This window comes from Trematomus bernacchii, unplaced genomic scaffold (assembly GCF_902827165.1).
Source record: "Trematomus bernacchii unplaced genomic scaffold, fTreBer1.1, whole genome shotgun sequence".
Classification (NCBI taxonomy): Eukaryota; Metazoa; Chordata; class Actinopteri; order Perciformes; family Nototheniidae; genus Trematomus; species Trematomus bernacchii.
The window spans coordinates 1,618,051-1,630,604 of NW_022987607.1; the positions used below are offsets into that span (position 1 = coordinate 1,618,051).

At 43.6% G+C, this 12,554-nt stretch overlaps 1 long non-coding RNA gene across 1 annotated transcript; it reads right to left on the reverse strand.

Annotated features, from left to right (window-relative positions):
* Positions 1–4,514: 4,514 nt before the first annotated feature.
* On the reverse strand, positions 4,515–6,677 carry LOC117482909. The gene is made up of 4 exons (XR_004555939.1): positions 6,648–6,677; positions 5,019–5,078; positions 4,764–4,833; positions 4,515–4,678 (listed from the first exon to the last, which is right to left on the reverse strand). It is a non-coding gene; the product is annotated as an uncharacterized LOC117482909 (long non-coding RNA).
* Between the last annotated feature and the right edge of the window lie 5,877 nt (positions 6,678–12,554).

Sequence of the window (12,554 nt, forward strand, 5' to 3'; positions counted from 1 at the left end):
TGATTGTAGGCCTAGTGCATTCACCACGAATCATTTTTTGTGCCCACAACTTCAAACCTCTCCCTCAAGTAAGGCCATGGATGCGGGATGTCTTGCTGGAGGTCTGATGACTCGCCTCCTCGATGTTATCTTCATTTTCAGTCCTGTCGCTGACTGTACTAGCGTTACTCTTGGACATTATGCCGTTAACAATAACGTCTTGAAGTATGTTTTCCTGATCATACTTGAATACTTTTAATCAAGTACAATTTTCAATGCGGTACATTTTCTTACAATGTAGTATTCGTACTTCTACTTAAGTAAAGGATATGAATACTTCTTCCCCCACTCACTGATTGACTCACTTAATATTGAGCTCATAAAGCTCTTGCTATAAGGATCCAAGAATTTATATACAATAATGTCATTGTTAGCTAATGAATGTTTCCATGCTGAACAACGGCAACATGACAACGTTTTCATTGGTCCCTCTTCTTTAGAGAAGACCAGGAAATGATGGATACACGGATCGTGTTCAAATCAATAGGCACGCAATGACTCTAAATAATAATGATCACGCCACCAAACACACATTCAAACTAAAGGAACCAGCCTGTTTGGAAAATGTGAGAAGTAGAAAGTACAGGTATTTGTGTTCAAAATGTAAGAAGTAGAAAGTACAGGTATTTGTGTTCAAAATGTAAGAAGTAGAAAGTACAGGTATTTGTGTTCAACATGTAAGAAGTAGAAAGTACAGGTATTTGTGTTCAAAGTGTAAGAAGTAGAAAGTACAGGTATTTGAGTTCAAAATGAAATTTGGCCTCTGCATTTAACTCATCCTAGTACTAGGAGTCTAGTACCAGGAGTCTAGTACCAGGAGTCTAGTACTAGGAGTCTAGTACCAGGAGTCTAGCACCAGGAGTCTAGTACCAGGAGTCTAGTACCAGGAGTCTAGTACTAGGAGTCTAGCACCAGGAGTCTAGTACCAGGAGTCTAGCACCAGGAGTCTAGTACCAGGAGTCTAGTACTAGGAGTCTAGCACCAGGAGTCTAGTACCAGGAGTCTAGTACCAGGAGTCTAGCACCAGGAGTCTAGTACCAGGAGTCTAGCACCAGGAGTCTAGTACCAGGAGTCTAGTACTAGGAGTCTAGTACCAGGAGTCTAGTACCAGGAGTCTAGTACTAGGAGTCTAGTACCAGGATATCTGGTTGTATATATTGCTCATTTTCCATAAAAGAAACAAATGTATTTCAGTTTGTGTTTTATTTGAGTTTGATGCATACAAATACTGTATATGATTGTTGAAAATGCACTTTTACTAGGCCAGCTCGACCAGTTGGTACAGGCTCATAAAAACAAAACTGTGTGGTCAGTCAAAAAAAATAATAATTGTTTGTGGTTAGTTGTGGCACATTTGATAAAAAAATGCAAAAATAATTTTCCCATAGCTTTTTTCTTGGTCTGGCAGTTAAAGGGTTAATCTGAGAAAGTCTCATTTGAAAGATGCTTTTTGTTAAACCTATTCAGCAATTGTTGGTCAGCAAGATCTCCTAAATCAGAGCTGTGGTCTGTTCCTATTCAGTGTCATAGAAAGGCCTTGTGGCAGTCATTTGACTATTACCCTGTACATCATGGGTCGGCAACAGGCGGCCCGCGGGCCATTGTTGGCCCGCCAGCAATAATATTTGGCCCGTAATTTTGAGAATAAAAAATAAAAAAATATTTTGAGATTTTTTTTTTTTTTTTTTTTTTTTACAACATCGGACCGACAGTCGCACATATAGGCTATAATGTCCGAATAGAGAATCTACCTACACCTGAAGAATGCTTATTGTACTTTTATCTATGTTGAGAATGAATGACATACAGCACAGGCACAATCAGGCAGCGGGGTGCACTGACGTCAATTAAAGTACTTAATTAAAGGACACCTATCATGCTATATTTAAATGATATATTGTAGGGCCATACCTATATAAGGTATATTTATACGTTTCTGTTTTCAAAATACCAAACAGATCATGCATTTTAGCCATGCCTCATTTCACTCTATTTGCTGTTCTCCAGCCCTGTTTTTGCAGGGGGCTGATTCTGTGAGCTGCAGCTGACCACGCCCCCCTGCAGGAGAGGGGAGCGTGCTCTGATCAAGTCAGAAGAGGGGGAGAAAAAGAGATCTCCGTCCTCCGTGTTTTATTCTTATATTATTATAGAGTCGTTATTCATTTGTTTTAAAGCTCAATAAATAACAAAGAAGACCTTAGACCGGCACTTTTCAAATTTTTGTCCGGAAGATTTCAACTTTAACGGACATCTTGACCGGGGAAAGAAAACCTAACTGAAACTCTGCCGCACGGTCCCCTCGTTCCTTGGAAGAGGCGGAGAGGTGGGTGTTTGTCATCTGCTGGTGGACTAACCGGAGAGAATTACAGTGCTTGCCTCGGGGAGGGAGAACAAAAGCCACAGCGGAGAATAAACAGAAGGGTAACCATGGCAACCATGCGCGGGAAGTCTTCTTCACTGCTTTTGTGGCAGACTACAGCGCCACTTACAGGCCTGGCATATGTACTACAGAGTCTCCAGCGCTTTCAAGCGGCAATGGCCGGCCGTGGCCCAACCCCACATTCCCCTGATAGGTGGAGAGTTGGCCCAATAGCCGTAGCGCCACCGTCCTGACGTCAGGACAGTGTTCAAATCTGGATCAGTTTTTATCAGATCCGTTGCAGCCCCTTTTTTAGAGATTTGGGTATGGAGGAAAATAGAGAGGGTTGTGTTTTCTGACACTTGGTGAGTTCCCTGGAACACCGGGGACACATATTCATGTATAAAAGACGTACAAAAGTGCATTTTGCATGATAGGTCCCCTTTAAGTATTAAATACATTGAGTTTGAGTAAAATACTTGGTTACTGATTAATTTAGGTTATAATATATTAAATAAATTGCAAAGCAAAACATGCTGTCATTTATTTATTTTGTATTTTTTAAAGGTTTTCAACCTGAAAGAATCCTAATGTGTTCTTGAAAAGTTGAAATAAAGAAAAGGAAAAAGGATTCCAGTTGTCCATGCGTCCTCTGTTGCCCCCTCAAGCCTCTCAAATGTGGGCAAACACTCAAATAAATGCCAAAAACCCAGAGAACTTGACAATACTTATCAGAATAAAAGTATGTTAAATAACACTGCTACCTAGTTACTAACTCACTCAGTGGAGGCTCGTCCATTGAAGAAAGGGAGGACCATCCTCCCTAAAATTTCAGAAAAAAATAAACTTTGAAGAGAACAATAAATACACCTCAATTTAAAAGATAAGTCTGTTAAAATACAGATAATAGCCCTGACTTTTAACATGGGACTGAAATGGGGCTAGAGACGACGAGCCTCCCTTTGGGCGGGTCTATCCAGAGGCTCTGGATTGAGCGCCTATATCATCAGTGAACCAATCAGCGGATCTGACTGCGCATCAGAGTGTTGATGGGGAGGGTTATCAGCGATATCAGAGTTTTTTCTGAACCGGGGAACAGGGGCGCTGCGCCCTCTTACCAAAATCAATTCCTTGAATTAGGCTTTGATTATGTTCTGGCCCGCCATCTTGTGGCTCAGCAAAAAATTGGCCCACGGCCAAACTTACTTGCCTACCCCTGCTGTACATTATGCCCACACATCAAAACACATCTCTGCTCACTGTTATTAGAGCATTCATATTGTATTATCTTCCTGATTGTATTGTATATAGTTTATATTTGTGTTCATGTGCCATGTTTAGAGCTTTCGTAAAGTGCAAGTGCGTTTTCAGAAGGAAACACTTGTGTGCTTTGGAGCTACATGCTGTAATGTAAAAGTACCTGTTGTGCCTTGTGGCCACTGGAGGGCAGCAGAGGAGCAAGTCAGTGCGACATCAGTTGTAAATGAAAAGAAACACAAAGCAACAAGTCTCCCTGAAATGAATACATTATGTTTTATACGATATATCCACACAAGCTTATGGTCTGTTTTGCCTAATGTTCATCTTCATTTTGCACAAGCTGGGAATTATTTGTGGTAATGTGGTGGCTCGATGAAATGTTTACAAAGCTTTAGTGTGATGGGCAGCTTGGTCTTCACGTGCTAGAAAGCGTTTTAAAAACAGACCATTATCCCTCCTGACCAACATCTTCTGGAGATTGTAAAGAACATTTGTTTTGGTCTGGCAATGTTTAGCACTGCCAATATTTGATTTAATATCATTTACTCCTTGTCGACAATGTATAGAAGGTTTAGTGCGACATCTCCAGGTGAGCAGGTAGTCTGTTTCTGCTTATGTTAAGGTGTGGTTGTGTTTAGTGTTGCCAAGTTCAGTTGACCAATCATATATTAGGCCAACAGTGAAAACACCCTCTCTGATGCATATGTGGTAACTGTGGCTGGGGTCCCCTTTAAATAGCTGACAACACCAACTCCTGTTGAGGGGATGGAGGAACCTGTGGACCCTCAATCTAAATTCGAAGTTGCTTTGCCGATGTTGGGGCTTCCCTTCACGAGGACAATAACAGAGGCATTCATGACCAAATAGAATGTAGCTTTATTTCACAAATATACATGTTAACATGTCAATGTTCAGCAGGTGTCAACGGGTAACAGGGTGAACATACTTTACACTATGACATGGTGGGTTTCCCCTCCTCAGATGGGCAGGTCTGGTCCACTAGGTCACAATGCCTGCTAACTGAGGGACACAAAGAGAACAAAAGCACGCACTACTCAAAGCACAACTTCTACAAAATGATTACAGTGAGAGTTAGTTTACTCACCCTTTTAAAGTGTCACCCGGTGCAGTCCCTACACTGAAAGCAGACAAGGTTCCCCCAGAGGGAGAGGAGCCTGTAACACAAGCACTTAGTCAATTATATTGCCCACAATCTGCACACTAGAGAACTATTGACAGAAAATAAAAATAAAAAAGCACTAGAGGACAGTAGACTTTTAAAAAACAAACGCAACATAATAGTTGCCAGCTCAAACACCAATTCAATATAGCATTAAAGAAGGTTAAAAACCAGGCTTACTTTGACAGAGTAATAGATCCTCCTGGCTCCATCCAGGAGGGGAAACGCTCATACTCAGCTCTATGGATTAAACACAAAAACAGATGTTATAAAGAATAATAAGAGCTAGAAGAAAGTGAGCAAACGTCCATAGCCAGTTTCCCGGGTTGCTCGGCTGGTTATGAGCACTTCTACACTCTGCAAAACACCTACAAGTTGCTTCAAAACTATTACAACTTGGAGTAAAACACCATATTAAACGGTGCGTACGCTCAAAAGATAGCGTACGCCAGTTTCTACGCACTGTTTGCGATTTAAAAAAAACTAACTTCAGGGGGAAATGTGCGGTCCTCCACGCTCACTCTGACCCATCCGTACGCGGTACGCACAACAACGGGAGAGACGAGAAACTGCGACACCGTTGGGCGAAGGAAGAATGGAGAGAAATATGTGGAAATAATACCATCAATAGAATGTTACCTCTCATTTATCATATATGAAGAATTACTTTGCAAAACTTGATTAAAGCCAATCTTAAAATGATGAAACAAACGCCTGTTTGAGACTCCTCAGTGCACACACACATTGGAGAAATACATAAATACGGAAATGTTATTGATCACCCCTCGATGTTCTCTTGTTAACAAATGTATTCCGTTAAATGATGCAGTAAGCAGAAGGACAGAATTACTTTAAACTGACGCCGTGTAGCTTTTCTATAGGTTAGATAGATACGAGCATGGTTTTATATACCATCATGTTTAATGTTTAATTCATGTTTTATGCCGTTCTTCAATACTTGATAAGACGCTCGTAAAACACAGGAGGTACGGAAACTAAGAACACCGATGTGGTAAATTGTGCAGCTAATTTAACACAACACGTGTGTTTTATTTCATGTTAACTGGTGGATATAGAGTTGCTGCGAGGAGGGGGGGTTGAGACGCACAGGCTGCAGTGGAGACGCTGCGCACAGCTGATCGACAGCTGGAACACAAACCACCAAATACAAATTAATAATTCAGATCCAGTAGTCATGACTCCACTCCGGAGGGATTCCCCGATACTTTCTTACAGTTTCTCATCATGGGGGGGGGGTCTCCTGTCCCCGGCACAAACACACTGACACACTGCCTGAGGAAGGTTATGTGTATTTTGTTTGTCATTAACTTTTTTCGGACCACTTATTTATTTTGGTGACGATCCGACCTCCATGCTGCTACTCTGGTTCAAACTGCATCCACCAAACAATGTGATTTGTCTCCACCTCCCCAAAATAACGGGTCGCTTTTTTGACTATTTATAGGCAAAGATGGGCGTTACGTGAAGCCCGCAAAAGCTGCGCCGCATTTCGAGTTGATTGTGATTTATAAAAAAGGGAAACCGGCAAGTCGCCGGTACGTTGTGTTTTATGAATCGGAAAATGTCTGTGCGTATTTATTTGCTTTGTCCTACGTAAGCCACCTTCCCACGTGAATCCTACGCAAAGCTTTATAAATGAGGCCCCAGGTCTCGTGCTTTGAATGTCGGAAGAGTTTCCCTCCATGATGGGAAAACGTATCTTGCCCTCGCCCTATCCAAACTGACCTGAGACCCTTCCATAGGTTCATTGAAAAGACCATAAAACCACCTTAAACCCGCGAGTCCTACCTTGACGGAGATATCGGTGAGCGTGCCGTCTTTTTGTCTTTTTATTAGAAAATTCACAATTTAATATTTACAAAATGTACAAGTGGTTTCAATGTGGCCCTACATTTAAAACAATCAAAAATAATCATCATGCAAAACATGACAAAATAAAAGAAATAAACTGAATGCAATTAGCCAAAAATAGATTGCCAAAAACAAATAGATCTTACTTGGGTTGTTCAATCATAGGAACTGAAAATACAAAAACAGAAAACGAGAAACAAAACACAGCAAACAGGCAATCATTTATATACAAACCATATTTTACGCCTTTCAGGCTATTTACATTTCACACCATACATGTTAGCCAACACTATCATATTTAAACACCAGTCTGTCATTGTCACCAACCTCCACCAGAGTGCACCCATCCACAAAGTTCTCCAGAAAAGCATCCTTTTCCAGGTACACGTATGCTATCTGAACGTCCTTGCTTAAAATCCTTTTGAACAGATCCCATACGTCCACCTTTCTGTTCCCAAAATGGGCTAAGTCTCTCCTAAGTTTTACAGCATACCGGGCATGGCTCAGCACATAGTTGCAGAAATTCACATTGGGTCCTTTCACTCCCCCACTCATCCCAAACAGCCACAACTCCTTCCATACCATCGTTTTTAATATTCTATCCCCCCAACACTTATCAATTAGCCCCTTCAACCGTTCAAAATACACTTTCAGCTCTCCACATTCAAAAAACTCATGCATACACGTTTCGACCATTACCTTACACACATCACACTCTTTCTTCACCGTGACATCAAACCTGCTTATGATCAGATTGTTGTACACCCTGTTGTGACGAAACAGAAAATCAAAGTGCTCACATTCAATGCTATTCCATTTCACCCTTAAATTCCCCCACACCTTCCGCCCATCAAACCTTTCAAAAACATTTTCCCACACCCGCTCAGAAGCAGGTCTTCTTATTTTACCACCCCTCAGCATTTTGTAAATCACCCTAGTGTTTACTTTCTCCATTTTAACACAAGTATCCCCCTCCCCCACATACATTTCTGCCACGCTCTCTCCACTTCTTGTAGTCTCACATTCAACCATTCTCACCCAACCCACAGGCATACCTTTTTTCACCCTCTCCATGATTTCTTCCGCCACTCTCAACTGCATAATTCCCCCCGTACCCCTCACCTCATCCACTATCACCCGTGCCCCCATGAACCCCGGCACATACTCATAAACCAAATCCCTTATGTTTCTAAAACCCGCCCTCCACATTTGGAGATTGAATACAGGACACTTCTTCACCGTGATCATATGGTTTAGAAAGATGGGCTGATTCCACACTTGCTCAACATTCACACACTTATGCTTCACCCCTTTTAGAAACTCACCCCATGCTAATAAAGCCTCCCTGTGGTACCCAGAAACGCCATTAAGCATTTCTTTTCTCAAAGCCATAAATAAGGCGCTGTCACCACAGCCTCCACACTTATTAATTGCTTCTTTTAAAAATACTTTCCACGCATAATCTTTTTTATCTTCCTTATCACCAACATATTTTAATATCATTTTGACCCTTAGCGCCTTCTTTTTCCTTTCCAGATTAATGAGCTTCATCCCTCCATCCCTATACTCATTCTCCATCACCTCCCTAGCAATTTTGACTCCCTTCCCTTCCCACAAAAACTCTTTTATTGCCATATCTATTTCTTTGTGAACCCTTTCAGGCATTTCCATAACATTCAGAACATGGATTATTCTGCTCATTATGAGCCCATTTATCACTACTACCTTCCCCCTTAACTTTAAATGCCTCATCTTCCAAAACTTTAACGTTTTCTTCATCCTGTTGATGATTCCCTCATATTGCTCATCCCTCCCCTCCACTTCTTTTATACCCAAATTAACACCCAGCACCTTAAAATAATCTTTCCTTTCTTTGAGCCCTATTCCTGTCCTATCTACCTCACCCTCACCTATATACATGACCTCTGATTTCTCTATATTGATCTTTGCCCCTGATGCTCTACCATACTGCTGCACTACCTCTAACACTTCTCTCACACTATCCCCATCCCTAACCGTGACCGTGGTGTCATCCGCATACTGGTACAGGAGACTAGTCTGTGCCCCCGGTATCTCCACCCCTCTGATGTTTTGGTTCTTAGTTAGCATGGCTGCTAAAGGTTCTGCGGACAAGGCGTACAGCATTGAGGAGAGAGGACATCCCTGCCTGACCGACCTCCCCAACCTAAACACGTTTGTGACAATCCCATTTATTTTAACACAACTCACCGCCCGACTATATAATCTTTTTATCCAACCCACCAACTTCACCCCAAACCCTGCTTTCCCCAACACTCTATATAAATACTCATGATTGACACGATCAAACGCTTTATTTAAATCAAGGCTCATTACTATGCCACCCTTCCCCTCCTTCATATGTCTCATAGTATCTCTGATGCTGCTTGTCGTGTCACTTATGACCCTCCCCGGTACACTATACGCCTGAGTCCCACCCACAACCGTTCCAATTACCCTCTTTATTCTATTTCCTAACACCCTCGCCAATATTTTGTAATCATTATTAAGCATACTTAACGGCCTGTAATTTTCTAACCTGTCCCTATCACCCTTTTTGTAAATTATACTTATAACCCCGGTTGCCATGCTGGTCGGCAAGTCATCCTCCTCCTCAATGCGTTTGAACACCCTGTGCAATACCGGCACCAACAGTTCCTTAAAAGTGATGTAGAATTCTGCCGTTAACCCATCTAACCCCGGACTCTTATTTCTACCCAACCCTACTATTGCTAAATCAATTTCTCCTGTACCAATCCCTCCCTCACACATCTCTCTATCATTATCATCTAAAGCTTTATCCATAGTGTCTATCGCCGTCTCTACACTCTCTCTATCCGCCTCTTCTGTCTTGAATAATTCCCTGTAAAACTCCTCCACTCTTTCTGCTATCCCGACTAAATCTGTTATTTTCCTACCATCCTTTCCCTCAACCTGTTTTAAATATTTGTTTTCCTGCTTCATTTTTTCCAAACTCAGAAAATACCCAGTACACCTTTCCCCTTCCATTGCATTTTGTGCCCTGCTTCTAACAATCACCCCCCTACATGTGTCCCTCTCTATACCCTCTAGCTCATCTTTGATCCTCGTGTATCTCCCTAAATCTCTCGCTATCTCTTTGTCTATCTTCGCTGCCTCTTTGGCCAACTCTCCCCTCACCCTTTCCTCCCTTCTTCTATCAAGCATATTTTTCCCCTTACTGTGTTTTATGCTTATTCTCTTGATCTCCTCTTTAAACTCCCCCCACCAATCTAATATATTATTGTCCCTTGTATCACCCCCCTTCCTTATACATTCTCTCACCCTTTTTTTATACACCTCATCAATCAGTAGTTTTGCATTCAAGCACCACACCCCCCCGCCTCTCCCATTCACTTTCAGCCCCATCCTGAGACTAAGAACCATATGATCACTCAACGCCGTGGTCCTATATTCAATCTTCCCAATCTTTTCATTCACAGCTTCCGAGCACAGAGCCAAATCAATCCTGCTCTGCAGAAGTTTCTCCTTCACCACTCGTCTCCAAGAAGATTCCCTAACATCCATATTCCTTTCTCTCCACACATCTATCAGCCCATTCTCATCCATAATCTTTTGGAGCGCCACCCTAGAGGAGTCATTCCTGAATCGAGCACCCGCAGGCGCATCCAACTTCCCACACCACACATTAAAGTCTCCCACAATCAAACAGTTCCCCCCACATTTACCATCCAACCCCTCAAAAAAAAACCTTCTCTCCCTCTTTGTATTAGGTGCATACACATTGATCAACTTAAACGTGTCCCCCATGTATTCATACTGTACCCCAATCATCCTCCCTTCACCATCATCCTCAACCTTCCTTGCATTCTTCACATCCCCCGAATTGATAAGTATCGCCACCCCTCTCGCCCGCTCACCCCCATTATTTGCAAACACTTCACCTCTCCACTCCTTTTTCACCTCATCCACACTCGCCCCATCCCAATGTGTTTCCTGCAGACATATGATGCTGGCCTCACACAGACTTAGCGCCCGGCGTCTTCTGCACTTATTTTTTAGACCATTGCCATTAAATGATGATATAGTAGCCATGAGAAGGGATGCTATTAATATGCCAGCTATTAGTGTCATCTTCAGCTTATGTCTTTCCCGGCCCCCCCCTCCCTTCAAGCTAGCCCTCCTTCTCTCTGACTCTCTCTCTTTGTCCTCTTTTCGCTTAGCCATCAGCCTGGCACTCTCCGATGTGGCCCTCCTTTCCTCATTCCTGCCTCTCCTCTGGCTGCGACCTCTCGACCTCCCACCATTGGAGCCCCCGAAGACCATTGCGCCCATTGTACCCTCCTCTCCATCAGGCACTTCCTCTTCCATCCCTGAAGCCTCCGAGATGTCCTCCACCACCGGACCCTGTTGCTCCTTTCCCTCGTTGCTGCTCACCTCTGCGCTTCTGCTGCTTCCCTCGGCGCCTCCGCCGCGCCTGGCACTTTTCTTGTTCTTTCCAACGTCAGGTGCTTCCTCTTCAATCCCCGAAGCCCCCGAGATGTCCTCCACCACTGGACCTTCATCCTCACTGCTGATCTCCTCATGGGGTCTTTTCTTTGCTCCCTCCGCTTCGTCGCCTTCCCCCACGTCTACCTCCTCCTCCTCTTCCTCCTCGTCTTCCTCCTCCTCCTCATCTTCCTCCTCGTTTTCCTCCTCGCCTTCCCCGTCTTCTTTCTCTCTCTCTCTCCTCTCTCTCTCCGCACGCTCAGCTCCATACCTGCACTCCTTGGCATAATGTCCTTGCTCATTGCACCTGAAGCACTTGAAGTCTGGGCATTCCCTGTAGATATGACCCGGCTTTATGCATAACCTGCACACTGGAACCTGGCCATTGTGCAGGACCCGGAAGTACTCCGCCCCTTTCACCGTGTCAAACTTTGTGGAGTACGGTAGGGAGCGGACCTTATTATTGAACCTTACTCTGAGGAACCGGGTGCCGTCTGCAATGTCCGAGTCTGGCCACACTCTTTTTTTAATGACCGAGATGGGCTTGACTCCCCACTCCTCAAGCCTATTTAATATTATTCTATCAGGCAGATAAACAGGCAGATGCAGGAAAGAGACGGTCGCATCAGTGCTCATAATGTTTTTAGCGTGTACCGCAGCCCCATTCACTCTCAGCCCCTCCATTAGTTTCGTTTTCCCCAGGATGGTCCTCATAGTTACTTCGTATTGTTCTCCTGTCACCCTGCACCCATCCACTGTCCCACACTGTTTCTGAATTCCTTTCAGCAGGTCCATCATAGTCAATACACCTTCCACAACCACTTCCACAGTTAAATCCACACTGTACCTCACTCTCTCCTTCTGCCCCTCTTTTCCTTCCTCTCCCGTTTTCTTGCCTTGTTCTTGCTCTTCGTTGTCCTTCCTTTCGTCCGTCTTTTCACCAGCTCTTCCGCCTTCCATGTTCGGCACCTCTGCACTGTCCACTCCAGACGCAGTTGCCATCAACACTTGCGCCGCACAAGATCACAGCACCGGGGGGAGGGGCCCAAACAGCAAAGCCGTTTGGGGAGACCGTGCCCCGGTCGTACTACACTCAAACAAACCAAATGCACCCAACAATGTCCACGAAGATGTACTGAAAAGACTCACAATCGTAATTTCACTCTCACTCAATTTCCCGTTTGAAGTTGCACTGAACCGTCAGAGATATCGGTGCCGTGCAGCCAAGAGAAAGGTTTTCTGAAACTGCCGGAAAAACTTTTATAACTTACATTTTATCGGGCACCGGTCATGTGATCACGTCACGTGACAATGACGTCACATTCCCACACATATATAAGAAGCAGCCTGTCACTTGAA